General features: G+C 47.5%; 1 protein-coding gene across 2 annotated transcripts in view; it reads left to right on the top strand.

The window, feature by feature from the left end:
• The first annotated feature begins 12,366 nt into the window (after nt 1-12,366).
• USP9X (ubiquitin specific peptidase 9 X-linked) overlaps nt 12,367-14,591 on the top strand; it is a 1,605,828-nt gene continuing 1,603,603 nt past the window's right edge. For both annotated transcript variants that reach the window (XM_085622934.1, XM_085622935.1), the window contains exon 1: nt 12,367-13,070. The gene's annotated coding sequence lies outside the window, so the exon portion shown is untranslated. The remainder of the gene's footprint in view (nt 13,071-14,591) is intronic.

Here is a 14,591-nt window from a genome sequence, read left to right on the forward strand (position 1 = left end):
TATTTACCTTGTGAAAGGCCTGAACCGGCGAGGCCTTTCACAAGGTAAATAGGGGCTAAGTGGATTTCAGTGATAGATATGGGTCTTTAGTTTAGTTGTGAAAGGACAAGGGTAGTTTATGGGGCAGCACACAAATTTTGGTTGCTAATTAGATGCAGGATGTACAAGCAGATTTTGTTTAAAAACATTGTTTGTAGATGGGAGTTATATTATTTGGTTAGTGGGATCACAGAGAGGTTGGCGATGGGAGGTGATTCTGTTTTTTGCTCGAGGTGCATTGTTTATAAGTAAGTTTTAGTCTCTCTTCAAATATTAGGCATATTAGATCTTAGAGTGGTTCAGCTAAGTGCATCTTTTTATTTATTTCAGCGACCCCTGACGAAGAACCAAAGAGGTTCGAAATGCATTGGGTGATATGTAAAGTCTGATAATGAAAAATGACTGACAGCACACGCTTATGTTAAGCCTGGATTGGTCACAAAAAGCGTTTTGAAAATGCGAATAAAGTATTCAATGGCACCCATCTGTCTCCGGATTGATTGCAATCAACAATAGAGATTACGGGATTAATATCATAAATGGATGGTTTCATATGGATTATTTGGTTTAGAGTGAACATTCAACTTTTAGAAAAGTTCTTCTGAGAGTTTTCTCCGTTAAAGCTGTGCAGCAGTAGGGGCCGCTTGCAGCGGCACCTCTCTTTCAGAATTCTTGCACAAATACTGTGATGGGACGATTCACAGAACTGCTTGCACGCAGATTCATTTGCAGTTCCAGTGGAAACTTTAATTAACAAGACAAGGGAAGGTGTGCACTCGCTATCTAAACCTTTATGCTTAGCAAAGTCTATGTATCGACGCCAGAATGTAATGTTATTCCTAAAAGGATTGAGGTTGGTAAGGAATAATGTACTTTCCCGATGGTGAACATAAAGTATCGCGAAATTGGGGGCAAAGCATGCGCCCATCGAGACTCCTTTAATCTGTAAATAGTAGGTGTCTGTGTAGAGGAAATAATTGTTCTCCAGGGCAATTTCCAGGAGGGACATCACAAAGTCCGTGGGTATCCTCATGGGGGATGGTCGAGCGTTGAGGATTCTTTCTATGACTTCAAGACCTTCTCTGTGGGGTATGTTTGTGTAAAGGGACTCAATGTCCATGCCGACCATCAAATCCATGCCTGGTGAAAAAGGGGTATCCTCGATGAGTTTGATCAGATTCATGCTGTCACGGACAAAAGTGTCACTCAGAGGGACAAACTCCTTGCTGATATTATCGATGTATTTGCCAATGGGCTCCAAAATTGAGCCACATCCTGACACAATAGATCTAACGGGGCGGTTTTGTTGGTTTTTGTGAATCTTGGGCAAGCCATAGAGTACAGGGGTGCGAGGGTTGTTGTTCTTGAGAAAAATTGCCTCTTTGTTAGATATGATATTGTCCAATAAGGCCTGGTCGGTGAGATGCCGTATTTTGGATCTTATTTCTGGCAGTGGGTCAGAAACAAGGGCACGATAGTGTTCAGCATTGTTAAGTTGTCGGAGTATTTCCAGATCATACTTGGTTTGATCTTGTATGACAATGCCTCCACCTTTGTCGGCGGGCTTAATGATTATGTCCTTGTTCTTACTCAGATGTTGAAGAGCTTGTTTTTCAGATAAGGATAAGTTATAAGGGACAAATTCATGTTGTTGTTGGATGTCTTTCATTTCAAGTAGGACCCTCCTCTCAAAGGTAAGTATTTCGGAGGGCATACGTACTGAGGGAGGATTGAAGGTGGAAGGTAATTGAAAAGGGGAGCGGATATTTTGTTCACGTGAGGGTTTCTCTGAAAAGATTTGTCTGAGTCTAATTCTTCTAAAGAATTGTAGTAAATTCTCCTGAATCTCACAAAAGTTGCTTCTGTCTGTAGGGACGAAGGATAACCCTTTACTGAGCAGACTGATCTCGTAGGAGGTAAGTTCGTGTTGAGAAAGGTTAAAGATGGGGAGCATTGTCGGAGGGTCTATGTTGTTGGCTGAACTTAGTTCGGGCCCCATTGGTAAAATTTCCGTCTGGTTTGACGTTCTCCCGAGTATTGGTACTGGTAGTTGCCTCTCGAGCGGCCCCTGCCTCTGCCTCGGTTTGCCTCTAAAAAACCAGCTGGTAGTAAAGGTTGAGGTCTGGGTGGTTGAATTCTTTGGGGTCTTGAGGTGCTTGGCCCTTCTCCTGGACTATATTCCTCGGCTGAGGTGTTGGAGGAGTCTGAAAAAGATACTTGTAGGTGATTGCGGAATCTTCCCCAGTTCCTTTGTTGTCTAGGGGGCTGATATGGTGTATCATAGAACTCGTCCTTCAAATATGGGTAGGTCTGGTTGTTATCGTAGTTGCGAATGCCCCTTTTAATTTTGTTTATCTTTTTATTTTGTTCAAAAGTGTCAAAAGTAGAAATTGTTGCACTTATTTTGTCCAGGAGGTTTTTTGCGTCTGTGATGGTGCTGTCTTCAAGGATGAGTTTCTCTAATTCGGCAATTTCGGCTAACTCCTTGCATCTATGTTCCAAGGCTGTATCAATTCCGAGGACCAGTGTCTGGAGCAGCTGGTCGCCAAGTGACTGAATCCGGATCTAAATTTGGGGTCTTGTGTGAAAATGGCTGGGACGTTGCGGATTTGTAGTCCTAGTGGAATGACATTGTATTTTAAGTATTCTGTCAACATGCGTGCATGTAGATCGGTGCGGATCTGTTTTTTCTTAAGTCTCTCAAGTCTGTCAAGTAGAATGCGCGATTCGCTGGCTCCAGTTGGAGCAGAAGTATTGGTAGTAGAAAGGAGAGAAGGTCCACAAAGAATTCTTTGTATATATTCTTCTGAATAATTTGGGGTCTCCCTGGAAACCATGCTGTGTGGAAATACACAGTAGGTACAAGAATTTATCGAGCAATTGAAAGTAAGTCCCAAAGGGGACAACCTTGCAACAAGCAGTTGCTCAAAGTAAACAATATCAGACCACAGGAGGTAGCCCATAAACCACAGTGAGACTGGGGCGGTACATTATATCAGACAACAATGTCTCAATGTGGGTTTCATTCTAGGAAACAAATATAGTAAGCAAAATTGAGAAGCTAAGGATCAAATCAGATTAGGGAGAAACACAGGGAGACAAGTACATGTAGGATTTTTTTGTATTTGAAATCGCTTAAAACATGTTAGACATATTGAACTACATATGTACAATCACATGAATAGAAAGCACTGCGTTACAATAATGGAAATGTAACCGGAGGGATACTTTGCACAAGTGCTCGTGAAAATAGTGATGGCGCAAGTGACACGTGAAGTGGTATGTACAGCGGTGGTGCGGGGCGCAACTTGGAACAAATTGGTAAGACAAATATCATATATTTAGGACATCCCAGCAGTCAATGATAAGCAAATTTCAAAAGACAATAAATAGGATGTCCGTAGCATGAGTGTGCCAGAAATTACGCTGTTGGAGTCGACGGCGTTTCGGCCTGTGGAAATCTAGGCCATCATCAGGACTGGTTACATACAATTAAATGCAGTGCTAAGGGTGAGAAAAAACGTATCTCAAGAAGGTGGACCGTAGGACAGAAAAAGGAGAGAGAGGTCTAGTAAAAAAAGAGAAGACGGCGTTTAAAATTTGTAGTCGCTTACAGAATTTCAGAAGGAAAGTAGGTGGCTAGTAGAGGGCACGAGGTAAAAATCGCGAGTGAAGGGGTAATTTGCTAGGTGACACGTGGGGTCAAGGAAGAAAGGTAGGGCCAGATGTCCTGAGCGCTTTTGTACCGCTTTGTTCGCCATAAGTTGGCAGGGTATGCTCAGACGTGAGTCCCTTGCTCACTTTGCCACTGGATTCAAGCAAGCCTGGCTGAAGACGGCTGAAATGACAGAAACCGGTCCTAGGAAGCTTGTTTCCGGTCCAGGGAAGGCATGGCTTGGCAGTTCGGGCTGGACTGTTCCCATGAGGCACAGGGTCAGACTGATTTGCATATGGCCATGTCTGAACTGGGGTAGCAGAGTGGGCTAAAGAACGGTGATGGATCAAACCCAGATCTGTTGACTGGGTGTGAGTGTTTGATTGGTTCTGATGCTCCGTCCATCACCACCCCCTTTTGTACCGCTTTGTTCGCCATACGTTGGCAGGGTATGCTCAGACGTGAGTCCCTTGCTCACTTTGCCACTGGATTCAAGCAAGCCTGGCTGAAGACGGCTGAAATGCCAGAAACCGGTCCTAGGAAGCTTGTTTCCGGTCCAGGGAAGGCATGGCTTGGCAGTTCGGGCTGGACTGTTCCCATGAGGCACAGGGTCAGACTGATTTGCATATGGCCATGTCTGAACTGGGGTGGCAGAGTGGGCTAAAGAACGGTGATGGATCAAACCCAGATCTGTTGACTGGGTGTGAGTGTTTGATTGGTTCTGATGCTCCGTCCATCACCACCCCCTTTTGTACCGCTGAGCGCTAGTGACTGCATAGGGAGGGGAAGAAAAGTGTGTGCAGAGGGGTTTGTTCTGTCTCTGGATTTCTCAGAAGGCCAATGGTTTTGGTATGCCTCCGGCATAATGACTGGGATGGGGACGTAGGACATGGGGACAATGCATTGAGGGCGGGCAGGTTGTATTGACTGTGACATGGACATATTGGACTTAAAAAAAAAAAATTCTCTTTTTTTTATTAACGTTTTCAGTTACAAACATGCTGCCATAACATACCTTTTCTTTGTTGCATACATCACATTATGATTATATCTTGTCCTTGAAAATCCTGACTTTGTCCACACACAAATCGGGTTTTCTTTTGCACCCTCACCATTGTTCACATTATTATACAATACATCAGCGTCTGTCATGGATACAATGCCTAGTCGGTATCTTCTGATAGTGATTCTTCACGTGGGGGATCACAAATATTTCCTCTATACTTATTCCACTTTCCCCACACCCGTGTCCATTTTTTGGGGCCCTCCTATGCGTGTAAACCGATTTTTCGGTTATCATTAACTCGTCCATATCTCGACACCACCTACCCACTGTGGGGTTCTGTCTAGCTCCCCACAATTGCGCTATACCTCTCTTCGCCAGCGCCATACCCAGCGCTACCCAAGTTGGCGCTGCATGGTTGAGGACCGTCGGTTCCCAGATGTTGAGTAAACATCTTTTAGGCTGTGGTTCAATCGTCATTTCTAGTGCCTGTGAAATTGTGTGCATGACTGCCTTCCAGTATGTAGTGATTTCTACGCATTGCCAGATTGTGTGCCAGAATGAGCCATGTTCTCCACTCTGCCTGAGGCAAAGTGGCGTATCCGCCTTGTGTAATTTATACAACAGTGTTCTAGTATAATACGTACGGTGTAGAATCTTTAGTTGTATTAATTTGAATTTGGAGGGGATCGCCACCTCCCTGGGGGATGGCATTGCCTCCTGCCACACTGTCTCGTCCAGTGCACCCAGGTCAGTTTCCCATCTAGCTTTTAGGGTTGTCAACAGGTCTGGTTGGTTGTTTATTATTTTCTTGTAAGTTAGTGAGATAGCTTTTTTTGTCAAATGGTCGGTGAGCAGCCTATACTCCAGGGGTGACGACTCCGGCAGTTGGGTGCCCTGTGGAATCATTGTCGTGAGTGCGTGTCTAATTTGAATGTATCCATAGGTCTCTGAGTCTGCTAGGCCATATATCTGCTTTAGTTGCTTAAAGGGGATGATCTCATCTTTCTTCCATAGGTCCCCCACCTTTGAGACGCCTATCAGGTCCCATTGCCTGAAACTTTTAGTGTTGCGTAGCTTGCCTAATTTCTTTGTGTCCCATAATGGTGTGGCCAGCATCATGACCCCTTCCCATCCTAGTTCTCTTTGCGCCTCATGCCATATCCTAATTGTGTGCACTGTCGGGCCTGTTAGTGTCGTCGTTCTTTTTTTATTATACAGTTCCCCCATCGTACCGTCCACTCCCAGAAGATGTGTGTCTAAACGGTATGCCGGGTCCTCCCGTGAGGCATGGAGCCATTGATTTATTACTGTCAGTTGTGATGCACAGTAAAGCAATTTTGATATTGGGGAGCGCTATGCCTCCAGCGTACCAGCTTCTGACCAGTTTATGCATGGCTATACGGGTTGCCTTACCATCCCATAACAGCTTAGTCACTTCACTATTAATTGCAACAAAGTACGTCGGGGGAACCAGGAATGGCGTATTTTGTAGGATATATAGGAATCTGGGGAGCGCCATCATTTTAAATAGGGCCGCTCTGCCCAGCAATGTGAGCGGTAGGGATCACCAATGGAGAACATCTCAACGAAAGCGTGCCAGAGGCTTCATGAGTTTTTCTGCAATAAAGTGTGCGTCTTGATATGTTATGTAAATACCCGAATACTTGAAACCTTCGCGAGCTATTTGTAAGTCATAGTTATGCGGGAGTCGTGGGGGGATCACCCGATAGTATGAAAATATGTGATTTCGTCCAGTTTATAATGTAGCCTGATACCTGCCTATACGCCGCACAAATATCCATGAGGCAGTCAAGAGAGCGCGAGGGCGAGGCCAGATAAAGGAGTACTTCATCGGCATAAAGTGAGATGCGATCCTCCCATCCCATTGTCCATTTGAGCCCCCCGGATTACCAGGTCTTGCCATATCCATGCCGCTAGTGGTTCTAATACGATTGCGAATAATAGCGGCGATAGTGGGCAGCCCTGCCTAGTACCTTTACCCAGTGGTAAAGTGGCCGATATTTGTCCATTTGCTACTACCTGCGCAATTGGTCTTGTGTATAACAATTTCACCCATCGTATGAATTTGGGTCCAAAACCCAAATGGTGCAGAACCGCAAACAAAAAGGGCCATTCCACCATGTCGAATGCCATTCGGGCATCAAGAGACAGGATAATTGCATCTTCTTCTATAGTGGATCTGCGCGCTAACACACTATAGAGCCTTCGCAGATTCAGTGCCGTATTGCGTTGTGGCATAAATCCTGATTGATCCGGGTGGATCACCCTTTCTAGGTACGTCAGTAGCCGTGTCGCCAGCGCTTTTGCTAATATCTTTGCTTCTGCATTGATAAGGGAGATCGGCCTGTACGACATGCTGCTGTGTGGCGGTTTGCCCGGCTTGTGTAATGCCACTATTGCCGCCAGGCGCTGATCTTCAAGAAGTTCGACCCGTTCTAGGCTTTCATGATACATGTTAAGTAGGTGAGGCACAAGAATATCAGTTGTCTGTTTATAGAACTCAATGGGGATTCCGTTGGGGCCCAAGGCTTTACCTGTATGTTAGGCTAGTATTGCCCTAGTTAGTTCATCCTGTGTAAGATCTGCCTCCAAGGAACGTGTTGCCTCTTGGTCGAGCCTTGGCATGTTTATATCTTTTAGGAAGTCTATGTTTTCGTCCATCGTAGCAGTGGCTACAGGTGTATATACTTGCTCATAGTGGGTCGCCAATTAGTCAACTATGCCCTGGGGGTTTGAGGTTGTGATACCTGGCTGTATTTCTCGCTCCGCTATCCATCTACTAGCCCTCTCCTTTTTGTCTAGCCAGGCCAAGAGTTTTCCGGCCTTCTCCCCTTGTTCGTAGATAGTGTGCTGCGTGGCCGTAAGTCTAGATTTTGTTTCTTCCCATACGAAAGTTTTGTATTCCTGTTGTGCTAATTTAAGCCTATGAGTGGTATCTTCGTTTAAATCCGAGGCGTGACTAGCTTCTGCCCTGTCTAACTGTTGCTCTAATGTTTGAACTTGTATGCGCTTTTGCTGTTTGTGATGTGTCACCAATGAGATAGCCTGGCCCCGCAAGACCGTTTTGTATGCTTCCCACAGGGTCGCTGGTGACGGCACCGAATGTTTGTTTTCTACAAAATATCTTTTCGTGGCTACGATTAGTTTCTTTTTAATTTCTTTGACCTTCAAATAGTATGGACACAGTGGGAAAAATCTACGTCTGCCTGGAATGACTGAGGCATAGGTAAGCAATACTGGTGAGTGGTCTGATATACCCCGGGGCAGGTGTGTTATCTCGAGTACTCTCTCCATCCCTGCCGCCAACGTAAATATGTAGTCTATTCTGGACAAAGTGTTATGCGCCTCAGAGTGGAAAGTGTACTGGCGCTCATGAGGGTGTTTAGTCCTCCACACATCTGTTAGTCCAATCACATTGACAAAATCTTTCAGTTTGGGGTTGGTGCTGCTTGAGTCTCTGGGGGGGTCGCCTATCTATAGATGTATCAATGATTGCGTTGAAGTCTCCCCCTATAATAAGTTCTCCCTGCGGGAGCGAGAGCAAGAATTTGCCTAGGTCTGGGAGGGTGGATAGGTGCAGCGCAGGTGGGACACAGACCGATACTAAGTTAAATGGCTTCCCTTCCCATTGGCATGTCACTGCGGTGAATCTTCCCTGGTCGTCCGTCCAGGACTTCTTTATTATTAAAGGGCAATGTTTCTGTACTAGTATTCCCACTCCCCTAGATACCGAAGTGAATTCGGAGTGGACTGCCATTTTGTAGCACCATATATCTAGGGCCTTAGAAGTGGATCCTGTCAAATGCGCTTCTTTTATTAACGCCCCTACCGGTCCCTTCCTCTTAATGTATTGCAGGACCAGGCCCCTTTTTATCCTGTCCCCTAACCCGTTCACACTCCACGACATCACCGTAAGGTGCATGGGTCTTCCGCTATTGTCTACCGTTTGTGAGGTATCTACTGACTTTGGTACCATTTATGTGTTTGTGTCCGACTGTCTTGCCATGGGACGTCCCATTGCTAAGAAGCATGTATGCTTTAACATTTATTAGTATTTTCCTTCGTATCTTGATATGCAGCTGAACCATTATAAACAACAACCCCTTGAACTGATACCTGCCCCCCTCCCTGCCCGGCAGATTCCGAACTACCCACCTCCCCAACCCCATAACTTTGTACTTGCGTGTAGGGGGGGGGAGAGCCATTCGCGACCATTTCCGGTCCCTCCCCGATTACTTTTGCATGTCCACAGCTGTAGACATTGCATTTAGGAATATTGCCTCCTTAGTTCATCAATGTCTGTATCGTCTGCACTTCTCATTCACGGGTGAGGCCTTTATTTCAGGTCGTCATCGGATTCGGAGCCTACTGCTTTTAGTATTAAGACAGGCCTGTCAGGGATGTCTCTGGTTTTATCGCCTGTGCAAGTTACGCTCAATCTGAGTCTCCCTGTTCCTTTCGGGTCGGTGTATCAACGGTTGCTTCCTTGTCCGAAGGTTCTGGTTCCGCGGATCTCTCATCGGATTGCCTGTATCCCGTTCTAGTCGTCGGGGCCTCTGCACTTTGCACCATCCCTCTAACCAATCTGTAGCTTCCTGCGGTGATGTGAAGAACCAAGTCTTTCCCTCTGCCTCAACTCTCAGTTTTGCGGAGAAGAGCATTGCGTACTTGAGTTCTCTATTCCGGAGCTCTTTCTTTACTTCCAGGAAATCCCGTTGCTGCTTTGTTACCAGCGCAGTGTAATCCGGGTACATCGTGACCGTGCTATTGTCTACTTGTATTGGAGGTGCTATCCGTGCCACCTGCAGGATGGTTTCGCGGTCTCGGAAGTTGAATATCCGGGCAAGTATTGGTCTGGGTGGGGCCCGCGGCTTGGGTCTTCCACCCAGTACCCTATGAGCGCGTTCCACTGCGAAGAAACTTGACTAACCTTGTGGTTGCAATTTAGTTTTGACAAGGTCTTCCACAAAGAGGTCTAGAGCCGGACCACGCACGCTCTCTGGCACCCCCACTAAGCAAATATTATTGCGTCGAGAACGACCCTCCTGGTCATCAAGCTTTGACTCCGTTTGTTTATGTGTTCTTTCCAGAGTCCGTACTTGTCTTTGTAGCGTCGCTGTGTCTGTGGTTAGAGTTGCCGTCGTTGATTCCACCTCCTTTAGTCTGTCACTGATTTTAGAAACATCCGCGCGTAGCAGCGTGATGTCTGTAGAGATTGCGCCAATTGATGTTTGCATTTGAGTCAGTGTGCACATTATGTCCCGTAAAGTTATTTCTTTGAGTTTGTCGGTTTCACCTCCCTTTTGAGTCTCCGGGGTCTGCGGTTTGTCTCCACCGTAGACGTATTTTTCTAGTTTATTGGTGTGTGTCGCACGTTGGCCTCTGCCGCCCATGGTAGCAGGATCGTTTAATGGGCGTAACAGCTATGTGGCAGGGAGGTCAGTAATCGCCGCAGCCCGACTGCATGAAGAACAGCCACGCACAGCCTTTCGGTTTTGCCGGCCCCCCACCTCCACTGCTACCAGTAGTCACACCACTCGTTCAACGACGATTTAATGCATTTTTAGCTATTAATGAGATGTGGATCTAGGTCAGAGTCCTTCCCCAGCAGCTTCTTATGCCGTCACTGTGTCCAAAGCTGCGGCCTGACGGTTGGCGGGTCTATATCTCCCGATACTCCCTGGGATATGTGGGGTTTACAGTCCCAGCGTGCTTATATGCGTGTCCTTTTATCTGTGTGCTCCTGGAGGGGTTTTTGTTGCCTCCACGAGCGGCTGCTGAATTGCTGTTCTCTGGCCTACTATGAGTCTGCACATGTCCCGTAATTGTGGCTACGCGCTGCGTTCAATGAGAGGCTTGCTCTTCTGTAGAAGTGCGCTCAGTAGCAGTTCTTATTTTACTGTGCCATGGTAGTGAGGGCGCTTATGGGGCATAAATGTGCGTTGCTGGGTTAGCTGCTCACCTGCAGGTTCGGTCCTCACCAACGCCCTCTACGCTGTTTTATCGGTGCCGCTTGCGCTGCGTGTCCTTATGGTCGGGGCCCCTCACACCCCGAGGCGCGAGGTCTCGTCCCGGCCACCGGTTTGCTGTTCTCCTCGTATGCCTGTCTCATATGCAGTCGGCAGGCAGTTTTAGTGCTGGGAGTATCAGGCCGCTGTTTGAGCCAGCGCCTCAGTGGAGCGGGGGCACGAATCGGGTCTGCGATCCGCAGCCTGTCTTGTGCCTCTCTCCGTAGTGCTTTCTGGGTCGCTGGTCGGCTTCTGGCGTTGATCTCTTGCTCTTCCGTGGGCAGGCCCGTCCTCGTTGCTGCGGCACCCCTGCGCTCCCGGTTCTTCTCGCCTGCTCCCGCCGCTGACTGCTTCCGTCCGCCCAGTGTGCCTCGATGTTTACTAGAGTCCCCAGCTGCTATTACACCTGCAGGTCGGTATCTCTTCTCTCGGTGTTGTGCGTTTCACGGCTGACGTACCGGTCCCAGAGCAGCAACGATGCAGGCTGCAGTCCTCCGGCGTTCGGTCCCAGTTCAAATGTTCGCCGTGCTATCGGATTTGTGCCAGGATTGTCGGGAAGAGACGCTGGTTATCGCGGAGCTCTCCTAGGCAGCGGCCATCGTTTTCGGCTACAAGCCACGCCCCCGACTTAACATATTTAAGTTTTCCGGTAAGTAACTGGACCTGTTGGGGTTATAATGTAGTATGAAATGTGCTGGGTCATTGTGGTGTTTATGTATTTGTGTTCCACTGTTGGTGGTTACCTGCTGCCTACCGAGTTGATTGGACATGTTGGCCCCAACTCTGCTTGTACTGGAATAAAAGAAGTGTCTACCTACCTGTCTTCTGCCTCCTCAACTTAACAGGAACATTAAGCTAAAGCTAACACTACAAAAAATACAAAAAAGTTGTAAAACAAAAAGTTGTCACATATCGGATAGAGCAGGAAAGGCAAGGTTTTGAGGGGGAAGCCAATTTCAAACCGGTCTTGGTACAATCAAAATCGGTAACTTTGTGAACCGACACGAGAACACCCACCATTGATTGCAGAAGCAGGGACGAGAGGCCTGAAGCAAAGGAGGGGCGAGAACTGTCAAGTACGTCAGGGTGTGAGTGCGCTAGTCCGTCGTCTGTTTTCATGATCACGCACGGCGCGAGTCGTCCGCTGGGGACAGGGTCGCAGCAGAAAAGATGACATCAGCATCCGGGGACTGTGCCGCATCTGCGCACAAGCCAGGCGGTGGATGCGCGCGCACACCCTAGTCCTATGGCTCACAATGGACTAACTAACAAGAGTGTCTATTATCTATGTCCAACTGACATCAAACCGCCAGAGAACGCTGATGGTCTGTATGGCAGTGCCGCCCTGTTAACCTGTCTAGGCTGAACGTTTCCGCAGTGCGTTCTCGGCATAAGCACGCAAGCGCTTAACTCAGCCCTTCGTTGGCGAGTTGCAGAATGTTCACTTTTAAATGACTATTCATATAAACATGGTACGATGGTGCCGGTAAGAAGTAATAAACAGAAAACTACCCACTACTTAAAATGTTAAAATTGTAACACTCACTGTACCACACGCTATCAAGCGCTGCCCACGTGAGATCCAGACAACCATGCTTGCGTGTACGCGACTGCACAGTTCTTGTACAAGATCACATACAGTACAAGCGTGTTTTTCTGTGGGGTGGTGAGGGTGACATTTGTCCATTCTTTGGCTTCAACCGCCTTTCGTTTCCCTGATCCCAGGCAGGCGCCGTGGATCAGGCAAAACTGCCGGAGCCGCCATATTTGGTGGGGGAAGAGAGGGGAGGGTCACGGAGTCAGGAGGAAACAGACAAGCGGGAGGGAGGGGGAAGGAGAGACAGGAAAGAGAGAGACCGTCGCTGACACCCGCCGGAACCCAAGAGAAGGATTGAGAGGGAGGCGGTAGAGGGGCTACCGGTGTTCAGAGGTAGTTGCGGGACTCACACCCTCATCGGACGACTAAAAGGAGGTGCATGAAGCGCCACTGGTCTCGAGCCGGCCACAGGCGGTGACGCATGAGAAACGCAGCTTCAGGCGGCGCCGGGGAGGGAATAAAAAAAAAGTCAGCTGGACAAACCTCTACCCTTCCACCAGCAGGTCCATATACCGGTTCACGAAAGATGGGACCTGGTCGTATGCAATGAACTGAAGTGGTGCTGGCACACCGGAGCCAGCCGGCGGAAGCGCCGCTAGACCCCTACTGCCTCCCTGATCGGTTTAATTTTTCTTATTGGCTGGTTTCCGTCTCAGTCCGGTTTCCTGTTATGAGAAGCGGCCCGGCAGCCCTTTCTCTGCTTCCCCTGGAGTGGGGGACGCGGGGAGGCTCTCCCGGCGTGTGGTAAGTGTCACCGATTTGGCAGAAGAATGTGACATGGTAAACCGTGTTTAACGCTGTTGTATTTACACAACAAGACGGAAGGTCCTTCCTTCCACCCAGTCTTGCTGCTGTCATATGTTGCCCACCGAAGATATCCCCCAGCAACCGGTGTGACAGCTTGGGGCCCAGCTTACTTCATGTTTCGTGGACCGGCTACCTGGGCCTCTGTGGTTTTACATTAAGGGTATTGCGGGGATAGGCGATATACTTCGTCCAGGTTTTTTGTTTGAGGTGGTATGACCGATCCTTTAGTCTCTCAAGGTCTAAGTTATAGCACAAGCCTAGCTGATCCTTACAGTATGTATTCCCGGCGTAAGGCCGGGCCTGCCCGCCCGTCAACGCCATGACAGGCGGACTGGGCAGGCAGCATGGAGGCCTGGCCAGCATAGCAGGCCACGGTTTCTTTCCGTCCGTATACTTGTGTGAAGAGAGGCTAAAAGCGAGAGGAGTAATTAGGCACCGCTGTCAAAATCTACCTTCGAAACTCCTCAAACTGTCTCTTTGTGTCTTGTGCCTGTCAGAAAACATACACCTTTTAAGCAAGGCTTTCCAATTGAGTTGGGCAGTCCTTGTATTTACTGTCACATGTACCCAGGATCTTTTGATATGTTGTATTTGCCTTGAGTGCCCGAGTTAGTTTAGAAGTCCCTGTTTCCTTTCTCTGTCAAACTGCAGATTTGCTAATTTTTTCAAGCCGCTTGTATTCTCGCCCTCCGGTATTAGCTTTCATTTCCTCCCCATGATGTTTGCTTCTATGCTTTTTAATCGTCCCCGCTTGTCATTTCTTCACCACCCCCTCTAAATGTTTTGTCGTTTATGTGTAGTTTACCACCACAGTGATGTGTGTGTGTATGTGTATGTATGTATATATATATATATATATATATAGCTCATTCGTCTGTCTAGTGTTGCTGTTTCCCCTCTGTCTAGTCCATGTCTAGTATCGTTGCTTTCTCTTTGCCAGTCACCTTGCCCACGTGTAGGTGGTCTATCGCATCTCGTCACTAGCCAGTGTCTTGTTGCTCACCCTTGTTTTTGTATTAATTCTCTTCCCATGACTCCTCACTGCTACCACTCGCCTATGTAAATTCCTTTTAACTCCAATTCTTTCCTCGACTTCCTGACCCGCACATATTATTTCTTTCTCTTGCCAGTGTTGATTGTCTATTAGCCCTAATATTTCCGTAGATCCCTGATAATGTGTCTTTGCGGTCCTTGATCATTTCTGTTTTTGCATTTTCTTTGCACCCCATCAATTTGAAATTGCCCTGTTCCGCATAGGTATGGACTTTGCTCCCCCTTCTGTCTTTACTCTCCTCCTTATATTCGCTCGAACCCTTTTGAGTTTCCACACGTTGTCAACTTCCACTTTCTGTTATTCAGTCTATTGTTTCTTATCACCTGTAGATCTTTAATAATGTCATGTATTTTAGAACCGTTGGCATACTTTATCTTTGGTTATGGTTCTCAATAGTCTTGTTA

Source organism: Triturus cristatus, chromosome 8 (assembly GCF_964204655.1).
Source record: "Triturus cristatus chromosome 8, aTriCri1.1, whole genome shotgun sequence".
In the NCBI taxonomy this organism is placed as follows: domain Eukaryota; kingdom Metazoa; phylum Chordata; class Amphibia; order Caudata; family Salamandridae; genus Triturus; species Triturus cristatus.